This window comes from Homarus americanus, unplaced genomic scaffold (genome assembly GCF_018991925.1).
Source record: "Homarus americanus isolate GMGI-L3 unplaced genomic scaffold, GMGI_Hamer_2.0 scaffold11302, whole genome shotgun sequence".
Classification (NCBI taxonomy): Eukaryota; Metazoa; Arthropoda; class Malacostraca; order Decapoda; family Nephropidae; genus Homarus; species Homarus americanus.
Window position 1 is genome coordinate 1719973 of NW_024736744.1, and position 12298 is coordinate 1732270.

The following is a 12298-nucleotide window of genomic DNA, read 5'->3' on the forward strand; positions in this document are numbered from 1 at the left end:
TGACATTCACCCAACGCATCACGGGGCTAGTTTATTGAGCACCCCCTTACATCCTGTATAAGGAATCCCTGTCCCTTCACAAGGTGCAGCCGTGCAGGTCAGCCCACCCCGTCACCCCAGGGCCCACCCCGCTATCGCAGGACCCACCCCGCCACCCCAGGGCCCACCCGCCACCCCAGGGCCCACCCCACCACCCCAGGGCCCACCCCGCCACCACACGACCCACCCCACCACCACAGGACCCACCCCTCCACCCCAGGACCACCCCTCCACCCCAGGACCCACCCCTCCACCCCAGGACCCACCCTCCACCCCACCACCCAGGACCCACCCCTCCACCCCAGGACCACCCCTCCACCCCAGGACCCACCCCTCCACCCCAGGACCCACCCACCCACCCCACCACCACAGGACCCCCCCTCCACCCCAGGACCCACCCCACCACCACAGGACCCACCCCTCCACCCCAGGATCCACCCCTCCACCCCAGAACCCACCCCTTCACCCCACCCTCCACCCCAGGACCCACCCCTCCACCCCAGGACCCACCCCCACCACCACAGGACCCCACCCCTCCACCCCAGGACCCACCCCACCACCACAGTAGTGTCTATTGGGGTCACGGTCAGAATTTTATTTCACTAATAATCTACTGAGGCCAGGTAACTCCTCAAAGGCCAGGTAACCCATTTCCAAACACATCATTCTGTGTATTCGCATGTATTTAATTTACACGGGCGACAATGACTGACCTCCACGAATTTTAAGACCTGCTAAATGAGTGTTGCCTTTACAGAGGAAACGACCAACCAGCAGCGCCTTTACCAAGAAGTGTGAGGCAACGGAGACTCACGGCACATACCTGAGATACACTGATTACAGGTGAGCTCTGAGTTTTAGGTGGATCATCATCATCATCATCATCGTCATCATTATATTTATTATTATTGTCTTGTTTATTTATTTTTATTATTATTTTTGTTAATATATCAAACACACCCAGGGCTTACCTTACACATGGAACCACACACACACACACTAACCTTCTGACCCCTACACACACACACACACACACACCTTCTGGGCATCAATATTTTCCTTGAGTTTTGAGGTGTTGTAAGCGTGTGTCCTTACAATACATGGTGTAACCCTAGACCAGCTGAGTCACTGTGTAGAGAGAGCATCTAACACCGGTAAGAGCCGTCTCCATGGTTAGTAAATGTCTCTCTCTCTCTCTCTGTGTGTGTATAGATCCTTTGAAGAATAGCCTCCCAAGCTTATTTCACTTGATTAAACACCATAATGCCATCTGGAGAGGTTAGCCTAGGTTAAACTTAAGCTGAATTAAGCTGGGGGAAACAATCTTTGTAATCATTTTTTTTAGCGACGATTTGTATTACTGTAAACGACCTTCAGTGTAGAGCAAGAGTTATGAACCTATTTTTGCCCATTACCTTATTTCCTCATCTCTACCCTCACCCATTACCCTATTTCCTCACCTCTACCCCTCACCCATTACCCTATTTCCTCACCTCTACTCCTCACCCATTACCCTATACGACCATCACTTCCATTATTAACTCGGGATTTCGACAGGTATGAATGATATCATGTTTTTGACATGCTTTTTGTACGTCAAGAGAAGTGTGCTTGCCCCACAAATATTGCGAGCGTCTAAAACAGTATTGCGTGCGTCTAAAACAGTATTCGTGTGTCTAAAACAGTGTTGCGTGCGTCTAAAACAATATTGCGTGCGTCTAAAACAGTATTCGTGGGTCTATAACAGTATTCGTGTGTCTAAAACAGTGTTGCATGCGTCTAAAACAGAGTTGCGTATGTCTAAAACAGAGTTGCGTGTGTCTAAAACAATGTTGCGTACGTCGAAAACAGTATTGGTGCGTCTAAAACAGTATTTATGCGTCTAAAACAGTATTCGTGTGTTTAAAACAGTGCCCGTACGTCAAAAACAGTATTAGTGCGTCTAAAACTGTTGCGTTCGTCTAAAACTGTTGCGTTCGTCTAAAACAGTGTTGCGTGCGTCTAAAACTGTTGCGTTCGTCTAAAACTGTTGCGTTCGTCTAAAACAGTGTTGTGTGCATCCAAAGCAGTGTCCGTGAGTCCAAACAGTGGTGGGTCTTGATATAACCCGGGGCGTGGTCGGTCCTCCTCCACCCTATATTTACCACACACGCCACACACACACGAACACCTCGACTCGACCAATACCTCACCAGTAATAACAAAGTGGATAGATAAGGTAAAGCTGCTTACCGAGGAACTAACAGCAACCTTGTGAGTTTTAAGTTTTTTTTTTCTGTTTATGTACCCCCAACACTTGAAGGCGCCATTAGTAGTAGGGGGTGGGAGGGCGAGGAGCCACGACTTACGCCGGAGGGGATTTGTGTATTATTGTGAGGCTACGATGGCAACTCTTCCCTCCCTCCAGTCCTCCAATTTCCCTTTTCCCTTCAAGCTAGCAACATCGTATCCTTTCATGATTTAGGTGTTGATTATATTATATTCATCTGAAGAATTGCTCGAGGGAATTTTTAGTACTATATCGGAGAGCATTCAACAGGTTAAATAATAAACACGTTGGCATCCGTACGGGGTGGTCGTTGGGATTGCCGGTTCGTTCATTATCTTACAGTCGCAGTTACGTTGGGGATTTGTTCGTGAATACACCGTCTATCGCTCTCTCAAGTCAAAGGAATCGTACTTTCCGTCCATACTTCCCCCACACAAGCATTCAGAACCAACCCTCTCGTTTTTTGCAGTAAGTATGAATGCTCGTTTATGTCACGACTGTCTTGGCCCAGAACACAACGTGAGAAGGCGTTATCCAGTGCGACACTATCCAACACTGCAGCAGGTGTCCTCCGGATACTCCTGTGTTCTGTACTAACACTGGACAATAAAGTTCATAACAAAGTAACAGAGAATAGACCAGCAGCCGGAACAGCTGATGAGTGTGTGACTGGACTGGTATGTTCGTGAGGCTCAGAACGTACGCGCTATTCCTGGTTGTCAAGGAATGCGAGAGGGGGAGTTTGGGTTACGGTACTGAAGCGGTAAATTTTAATGCTAGTATTGCCAGTCATCATAGTTTTTACTTACTCTACGTTTATCCTCTTCACAACTGATCGGCTCGTTCGCCGCTTGGGCGATCGGTTACGTCTCTGTTACGCACTGTAGGCAAGTACTGGGCATGTAGTGGCTCCTGAATGTATCTGAACCTGCTCTAGTGCCATCACCACACTCTCTAGCAGATTGTTCCAAGAGTTCACAACTCTCACACCGAAAAAGTTACCCCTCACAGTTTTCTGGACTTGTGGGGCGAGCGTCCTCCAACTCCAGGAAGGGGCACTCGACTGACATGCTTGTATACCTCAATCGGATCTCCCCTTGCCCGTCTGTAGTATAAGCTAGGCAAGTTCAGGCCCTCCAATTTCCGGGTAGATGAGGTGCCGCAGTGCAGGCACCAGTCTGGTGGCCCTCCTTTGGACATTTTCTATCAACTGACAGCCCCTAGCATATTTTGGGGACCAGACGGGGTGACAGTACTCCAGGCGGAGGGGAATCTCTTCACTCTTGAAAACCGTTACGAGGGACAGACCGTCTATAATCTAGATATCTGAACGACCTTCTTATAAGACCTAATAACTTAGTTGCCTGATTCACCCTCTTCTCGCAATGGCCGGAGAACTTCAGTTCATTGTCAACATACACACCTTAGGGTCTTTTCACATTCTGTCTCATTTAGCGCAGTCTCTTCGTCCCGTTGGGACATAAGATACGCCTCCTTACCCTTGGTACGCCCCAGGTGCATCCTCTTACACTTCGTGACATTGAATCTTGGCAGCCATTACTTCGACTATTCTTAAAGCTCACAGAGATCCTTCTGCAGCTCTTCACAGTCTGCTTGGTTCTTAATTTCCAGAAATAACTTGGCGTCATCCATAAACATTTGTATGGGGGAATGTACAGCTTCAGGCATGTCATTTATGAAGCAAACAAACAGCGGGCCCAATACACTGCCCTGTGGTACCCCTCTTGTGACGAGTACAGATGATGATTTCGTGCCATTAATCACCACACACTGCTTGCGGTCAAGTAGAAAGTCTTCTATCCACGCTAGGACATTTCCCCGAATCCCGTACCCTTCCAGTTTGATTTTCAGCCTTTCATGGGGTACGCTGTCGAAAGCCTTGGCAAAATCTAGGTAAATATTGTCGATATTACCACCCCGTTCCAGAATATGGGTCCAAATATTCAGTACCTTGAGTAATTGTGTTAAGCAAGAGCGCCCCGGCATAAAACCGTGTTGGCATTTTTTTACAATGTTATTTCGTAGTGAATGTTCCATCGCAGCATCTCTTATAATGCTCTCAAGTACTTTACATACAATGCTGGTCAGGCTCACCGGTCTATAGTTGTTCGTGGAGTAATGATCACCCTTCTTGAAGATGGGACTCACATGAGCCATTTTCCAATCACTGGGGACCATTTGTTCATCCAGGCATTTACTGAACAGGATCATACGAGTTAAGTAAGATGTTTCACACACACACACACACACACACTGAGTTGATGAATAAAATACCTGACATAGTTAGAGACTTGTGGATGATAATTGTACAAAGTAATATAGAGGCAAAAAGAACAAATAATTAAAGACAAACATAAGTAAATAACGATGATAGAGTAATCACCTTGTTAGTGACCACAAGACGAAACACATTTATGATCAATTCTGACGCGCCTTTATGGACCACTGGGAAGTTAGGGACCCACAGCCAAAATTACTTGGTGATTAGATAACCTAACCTAACCTAACCTATAATACCTGGTGATTAGATACTCTACATTAACCCAACCCAACGCTAATCTAACCTAACCTAACCTGTGAACCTGAAGGCTGTATATCGGTACCTGTAGACGTGTATGATACGGGAGAATAGTTTCTATTGTTGTATTTTGCTGTTGATACTCCTCTCTCTCTCTCTCTCTCTCTCTCTCTCTCTCTCTCTCTCTCTCTCTCTCTCCATTTTTTTGTTAATTGATATTGTTAATTCATTCACTTTATTCCTGCTATTTATTTTATCTTTCTTATTTTTATTCTTTCGTAAAAAAGTAATAGGTGTTTAAATTGTAGACTCGTGTGTTATTTTCAGACTTAAATTAACCTAACCTAACCTAACCTAACCTAACCTAACCTAACCTAACCTAACCCGTATTCCATACCTAACCTAACCTCAGTAACGATTGTAATATGATTTTTTTCGTACTCTGTCCAGGGGTTATTTTCTCCACAAATAATTAAACACATAAGGAGAAAGTGTGTAATAATAATAATAATAATAATAATTAACGGTTTATTGAAAAAGTTCTGCAGCCCGAAGGCTGAAAATATACATTGGACATAAATGACTTATTACATACATTGGTGGTTTAACAAAAGTCTTCATTAGAGAAAGGTAAAGGAACATACAGTGAACATACAGATTAATGTAGGTGTTGAACAGCAAACTCGTAGTGTAGTAACTCCCTCCCAGATGGTGTTAGGAGGAACTCACGTGGTGTAGTAGTTCCCTCGGATGGTGTTATGAGGGACCTGACGTGGTGTAGTAATTCCCTCACAGATGGTGTTATGAGGGGCCTCACGTGGTGTAGTAATTCCCTCACAGATGGTGTTATGAGGGACCTCACGTTGTGTTGTAACTCCCTCACAGATGGTGTTATGAGGGGCATCACGTGGTGTAGTAATTCCCTCACAGATGGTGTTATGAGGGGCCTGACGTGGTGTAGTAATTCCCTCACAGATGGTGTGATGAGGGACTTGACGTGATGTAGTAATTCTCTCACATATGGTGTTATGAAGGACATGTGGTGTAGTAATTCCCTCACAGATGGTGTTATGAGGGACATGTGGTGTAGTAATTCCCTCACAGATGGTGTTATATGAGTGAGGTTTGGTCTTAGGCCTTCCTATCGTAGACGGCTTAACACATCGCTGGCTGTTGGGTCTCGCGGGCCGTTATCACTGGGTACCTGGGACCTCACTGTGTGAAGGTTAACTTGGGCACGACTGTTACTGTTGAGTTGTTCTCACTGACTTAAGCACTGTTCACCACTGTTCACCTCTGTTTAACACTGGTTCCGTTCCTTTCCTAAATGAAATTGTAACTTCTGGCGAGAACTTGTTGATATTCCGGTGGGGAGGAGGGTTCATGGGAGGGGGTTGGTATGGGCCAACTTAACAGTTGACCTGGCTGCTCCGAGAGGAGCGCCAGGTACGTCTTGACCCTTCGGTGGTCAAGGATGTGTGTGTGTGTGTATGTATAAAATTTTGTCTCCGGTATTTTGACACAGGTAAGATGACATCCACTTAAATATCCACCTGTAAAAAAGAGACATTTACGTTTAAGATATCTCTTCATGGTCGTCATCCCTCTATCGTAGCTCAAGTGAGACAATAAGTTTATCGAAGGAAGTTAGTGTATGGTATGTTGTGAAAGGGGGCACTGGCTGCTTGTGTCACTGCCCTCCATACGCCTCCACATCACCGCCGCCTATTCTATCGATTTTCATCCATAGGCGACTCCCTGGCGCCGATGTGGCTAGTATTGGCGGCGACCATGGTAAGGTGTAGGGGAGGGGGAAGGATGGGGTGGGGTCGAGGAGGGGAGATGAGGGAAGGGAGGAGGGGATGGAAGGAAGGGGGAGAGGAAGGAAGGAAGGGAGGAGGGAAGATAGGAGAAGGGCGGTAAGAAGGAAGAAGGGAAAACATGACAGAAAATGGATTATGGTAGAAGAAGAGATAAGAAAGCGAATGGAGAATATGGGAAGGAAAGGAGTTTAGGCCAGAGAAGAGAAGGGGGAATAGGGAAGGAAAGGGGGTGGAAAACAGGAAGGAAGGAATGGAAGAGGGGTTAAGATTGGAGAGGCTGATGTAAGGATATAGATCTAGTAGATTGAAAATTCTTCTTATTCGTAAAGTTTAAAAACACCAGAAGGACCACAGGACTGGGTATACAGTACAGGTCTTGAGTTTTAACCATGAATTTTATCCGCCAAAAAGGATGAAAATACAGTGAACTCAAGTGACATCAAAAACACACACTGTTGTCGCCGCTGGCTTCAGCTACAGTGCTGGTGTGTGATGCCATTAAATCTTTCGACCCGTGATCTCGCCAGATGTAGAAGTGTTTACAGACAAGTCCTGGTGCTGTCTCTTGGAACAGCATACTGATCTGCATTGACCCTCACTTGTAAGTACGGCCTAAGTGATGACTTACCCCTTGGTACTGAAATATTGTTGACTAATTACAACTACTTGTTTCTGCCTAACCTGGAGTAATAAGACAATGCAGAATGAAACGAAGCTAAGATTAATAGAATTATGAACTTTGTGTTATGTCAGTATGTTTAATAGATTGTATTTAAGATAAAATTGTGTGAGACTAATTATGTATCAGATGGATCACCATGTAATATTATGAACGCCACCTCCTCTGCAGGTTTTGACCACATCAATAAATATTAAATGCGTCAAAAGACGGGTTTCAATCATTCCCTTCGACTTGCCCGTCACCTGAACGCCCTTACTACAAATCCCTTATAATCCGGACTTCGATCCACATTCAGAAGTCTTTATCAGTATACAGGTTCACGTATAAAGCGCAGGTACTGTTGGTGATGCCTTGGCTTAGATAACTAAAGATAGTTGCCCATTTGTGGTGAAGATGCTGTCATTGTAGGAACAGTTATAAGGAGTCCGTGGGAAAGGTTAAGGTTAAGGTTGTGTGTGTGTGTGTGAGAACAATGCTGGTCTGGGGGCGTTTTCCTAGGTTAAGGTTGGCTGACTTGGCTCTATTCATCTGCAAGGCTTTAGTCAGGAGCCAACTATCAACTTGTGATAAGAGAGATTTAGTGAATACCTTAAGCTTGTGAGCCAAACCTATCATAATCGTTTTATCACATCGCCCACACAGTTGTCTTATGAAATTGCTTTTAGTTCACAAACAGGCAAAAATTACTTCACTTTGGGGGGTCTTAAATTCGAGAAAAGTATAATATATGATCATTATATAATTCGTTGAGAGTGAGTGTGTTTGTGGCCGCATGATTTTTTATCCTGAGGGCTTCCGTCATTTTCAACAAGCGACACTCGCAGTGTTTGAAGCGCGGCACCACTGTACACTCCGCAAGAAAGAGAGAATAAGAGACGATCATTCGTGCTTGGCTTAATATTTCATACCCTAACGTAATATATACCAATACAAACAAATAATAACCTAACCACCACGGCCAAGATAGAAAGAAGTTTTGATGCCATCAGCTGATTGTGCAGTGGTGTCGTGCTTCAAGCACTGCGACGGTGCCGCTTGTTGAAAATGACGGAAGCCCTCAGGATAAAAAAAACTACGCTTCCCGGCCATGTCAAGTCATGATATAATCAACAACAGATAGAGATTTATGGTCTGTGTGTTGCGTGTGTTGCCGTACCATTGTGTGATGTGACGATAATACAGTGTTGTACCACCATAATCTGACAGTACTCATCAGGATCCTCCTCTTCTTCTCCCTCCTCTTCATCCTTTTTTCTTCCTTCCCCAGGCCTCCCCATTCGTCAGATTTCCTCCTCCTCCTCCTCTTCTCCAGACCTTCCCTCCTTCAAACCTCCCTCTTCCTCAAGGCTTCTCCTCCCCCCTTACTTCCTCCCCCGCATCTCCCAGATCCCTCCCTCCCCCATGATATTTATGAGCCTGGCCAAGGCTGGGGAGGTAAGGGTGTATTTACGAATGGTAATGTAATGACACCCCCCATCCAGGTACCTGCTGTATTGTTTATGTAAATAGTGTTTATTTGGTTCTTGCTTCATACAGGTACAAGAGTATTTATTTTCTGTTAATTCATGTTGTTCTCACACTAACAAGGTTAAGTGACTAGGATGACTCAAACCCACGATCTTATTATGTGTGTGACCGGGGAACGTTACCTCTAGACCACCAGAACACTTAATGCAGATCCAGACTTCGTTATATTTCACACAAAGGCTGTTCATCGAGCTTATGGCCCAGTGAACCTCCAATTGGGGACTACTCGTAGCGTTCCCCGGTCACACACATAGGATCGTGGGTTCGAGTCCTGGCGGGTTGAGGTTGTTGATTATATGTAGAAGTCCGCACGAGGAATTTCTTTATTAGAAATTTGACTTGCCTAATGTTGAAAGTAATGGTGATAATGTTGATATCAAGACAATGTTTATATAATGTTGATATAAGATACCGGCCTTTTGGATAATGTTGAAATGTTGCAGAATATTACTTGGTAGTTATCCACATTATGTATGTATTCGAGTCTCAGTCATCATCTGTATCTGTATGATCTTTGGTGTCTATAATGTACTGTATGATGACAGCACGACACGCAGATGAAGTGTCCTGTACCTCATATATATATTCAACATGGCAATCTAAGAGGGTCAATAAGGTCAGGGTTCAAACAAAGGCGATAACCACCACTTCCTGTGAGGGTATTCTACTTATTATTATGATTGTTATTGTTATTAGAATTAGTAGTAGTAGTGTTTTTGTTATAAGTACAGTACATAAAAATAGGTGGTGTGACAGGGTTTGAGTACACCTTGTAATGTAACACACAGGTGATGGTATCTTGGTCCAATCATCAGGTCATGACAATACAGCCCCACTCTTAGGGTCAGTCACCTTATACATGTCATTTCCTTTGTTTGTGTTGTGTCTCGATAGCAGTGCCACGATCTGAGACTCGCTCACTTTTACACTCACTCGCTCTCACATTCACTGAACTCACTCACTCACTCACAAGAGCATGAAACTAGACAAGAAGTGTGTGTCATTATGGGTGAGGTTGCTCAACAGTGTCTCATCGTGGACACACTGACAGCTACTAATCGTTCGCCTCATAACAAGTCACATTGAGAGTCGGTAAGAACTAGTCACAGGGATCAAGTCGACAACCTTTAAATCACTGTTGACATTCACACAGGACTGTAGACATCCATGGTACACTATGGACACCTATGGTACACTGTAGACATTCATGGTACACTGTAGACATTCATGGTACACTGTAGACATTCATGGTACACTGTAGACATTCATGGTACACTATAGACATTCATGGTACACTGTAGACACCCATGGTACACTGTAGACACCCATGGTACACTGTAGACACCCATGGTACACTGTAGACACCCATGGTACACTGTAGACACCCATGGTACACTGTAGACACCCATGGTACACTGTAGACACCCATGGTACACTGTAGACATTCATGGTACACTGTAGACACCCATGGTACACTGTAGACACCCATGGTACACTGTAGACACCCATGGTACACTGTAGACACCCATGGTACACTGTAGACACCCATGGTACACTGTAGACACCCATGGTACACTGTAGACACCCATGGTACACTGTAGACACCAACTTGTAGTACACTAGACACCATGGTACACTGTAGACACCCATGTAGACACCCACTGTGACTCAGACACCATGCACACTGTAGACACCTATGCACACTGTAGACACCCATGCACACACGTAGACACCCATGGTGCACTGTAGACACCCATGGTGGACACCCATGGTGTTGTAGACACCATGGTGCTGTAGACACCCATGGTGCGCTGTAGACACCCATGGTACGCTGTGGACACCCATGGTACGCTGTAGACACCCATGGTACGCTGTTGACACCCATGGTACGCTGTAGACACCCAAGGTACACTGTAGACATTCATGGTACACTGTAGACATTCATGGTACACTGTAGACACCCATGGTACACTGTAGACACCCATGGTACACTGTAGACACCCATGGTACACTGTAGACACCCATGGTACACTGTAGACACCCATGGTACACTGTAGACACCCATGGTACACTGTAGACACCCATGGTACACTGTAGACACCCATGGTACACTGTAGACACCCATGGTACAATGTAGACACCCATGCTACACTGTAGACATCCGTGGTACTGTTGTTAAAGTCATTATGTGTTGCTATTTAAAACTGTTGGTAGATTCTGTGAGCACAGTATCTCATGTCTGGGGTAGGTCAGCTGGTTGGAGGCCCAGCTGGCTGTGTTGGTTAGGTGCAACATTTACGTCTCCATGACAAGTGACTTTTAAGATTTACCTGCCTGAATATTTTGTACTTGCTCTGGCAATTTTTAAAGTACATTTGTTTGCCTGAATTTGTGTTTGGGAAAATTTAAATAACTTAAAACATTCGAATAATTTTATTAACTCAGCGATCACCTGTAGGGTGTGTTTGTGAGTGTGTGGGGTGTCAGTGGAGGTAACACGTGACATGTGAGGTCACATCTCTTGTCACCTCACGTCTACAGCCTCTCAGTTAAGCCATGGTGAGTGTGTGTGCGCTTTGACATCACAGGACAGGCCACGTACAGTCTCCTTCTCTAATGCGTTTACAGGGGCTCGTCAGGTTTTGTGCAGTGTGGTAGCCTTGTATTTATTTACATTCGACAGAAGGAAACTCACCATAGTAAACATACGATGGAATCAAGGTAAAACAATATATAAAAAAAATATCTTAATGTAATGATTTGTGGAATGTTTATATGACGAGCCCCTGTAAATGCACTAGTGAAGGCATCAACATACCCCAGTGTGGCTGTAATGGGTTAGACCGTTAGAGGGATGGATTATGAACGCCTCGGGCCCTGGGGCGGTGATCGACCTTACACGTGTTGACAGCCTACAATAAATGTCATTGGTGGGCTAAGCGGCTCTGGTTAAGGGATATGTATCACTGCTCGGAGATAAAGAAACCATTATTTTTTTTCTCTTTTTTTTCGTTATGTTGTCCGTTGTTATCCAGGTACAGTCAGCCAAAGTTCCATCAACGTGAACATAGAGACTTGGCATCACCTGTCTTACAGTCATCCAAGACCTTTACATCTTTGGTCGTGAGGGTAGCGTCTGATCAATACTTAACCTTTATCTTTGTCTAGTAGAGGGGCCTCAATAACAACAGATGTGTTTTGATTACGTGTAGCCCTGGGCTCTTGTTACTGAAATACTATATGATACTCTCTCTCTCAGCGTGGCACAGACTAATGTGTTAGCAGCAAGAAGGTGACATTCTTGGCTTGGTGCCAATTCAAACAATCACCAGACTCGTATAGTAATATTGGTACTATCATCATGGTGATTTATTGCCAGCACCAAGGAGGGAGGCATTGGTAGAGTGGTGGTGGTAGGG

General features: G+C 45.0%; 1 protein-coding gene across 2 annotated transcripts in view; it reads left to right on the forward strand.

Annotated features, from left to right (window-relative positions):
- The first annotated feature begins 810 nt into the window (after positions 1-810).
- The window catches only part of LOC121872448 (phospholipid scramblase 1-like), a 31490-nt gene continuing 20002 nt past the window's right edge, over positions 811-12298 (forward strand). Inside the window, exon 1 of one of the 2 annotated variants that reach the window (XM_042375212.1) lies at positions 811-882. The gene's annotated coding sequence lies outside the window, so the exon portion shown is untranslated. Of the gene's footprint in view, positions 883-2619; positions 2777-12298 lie in introns of those variants that run through there. The other variant, XM_042375211.1, reaches the window with a different exon arrangement.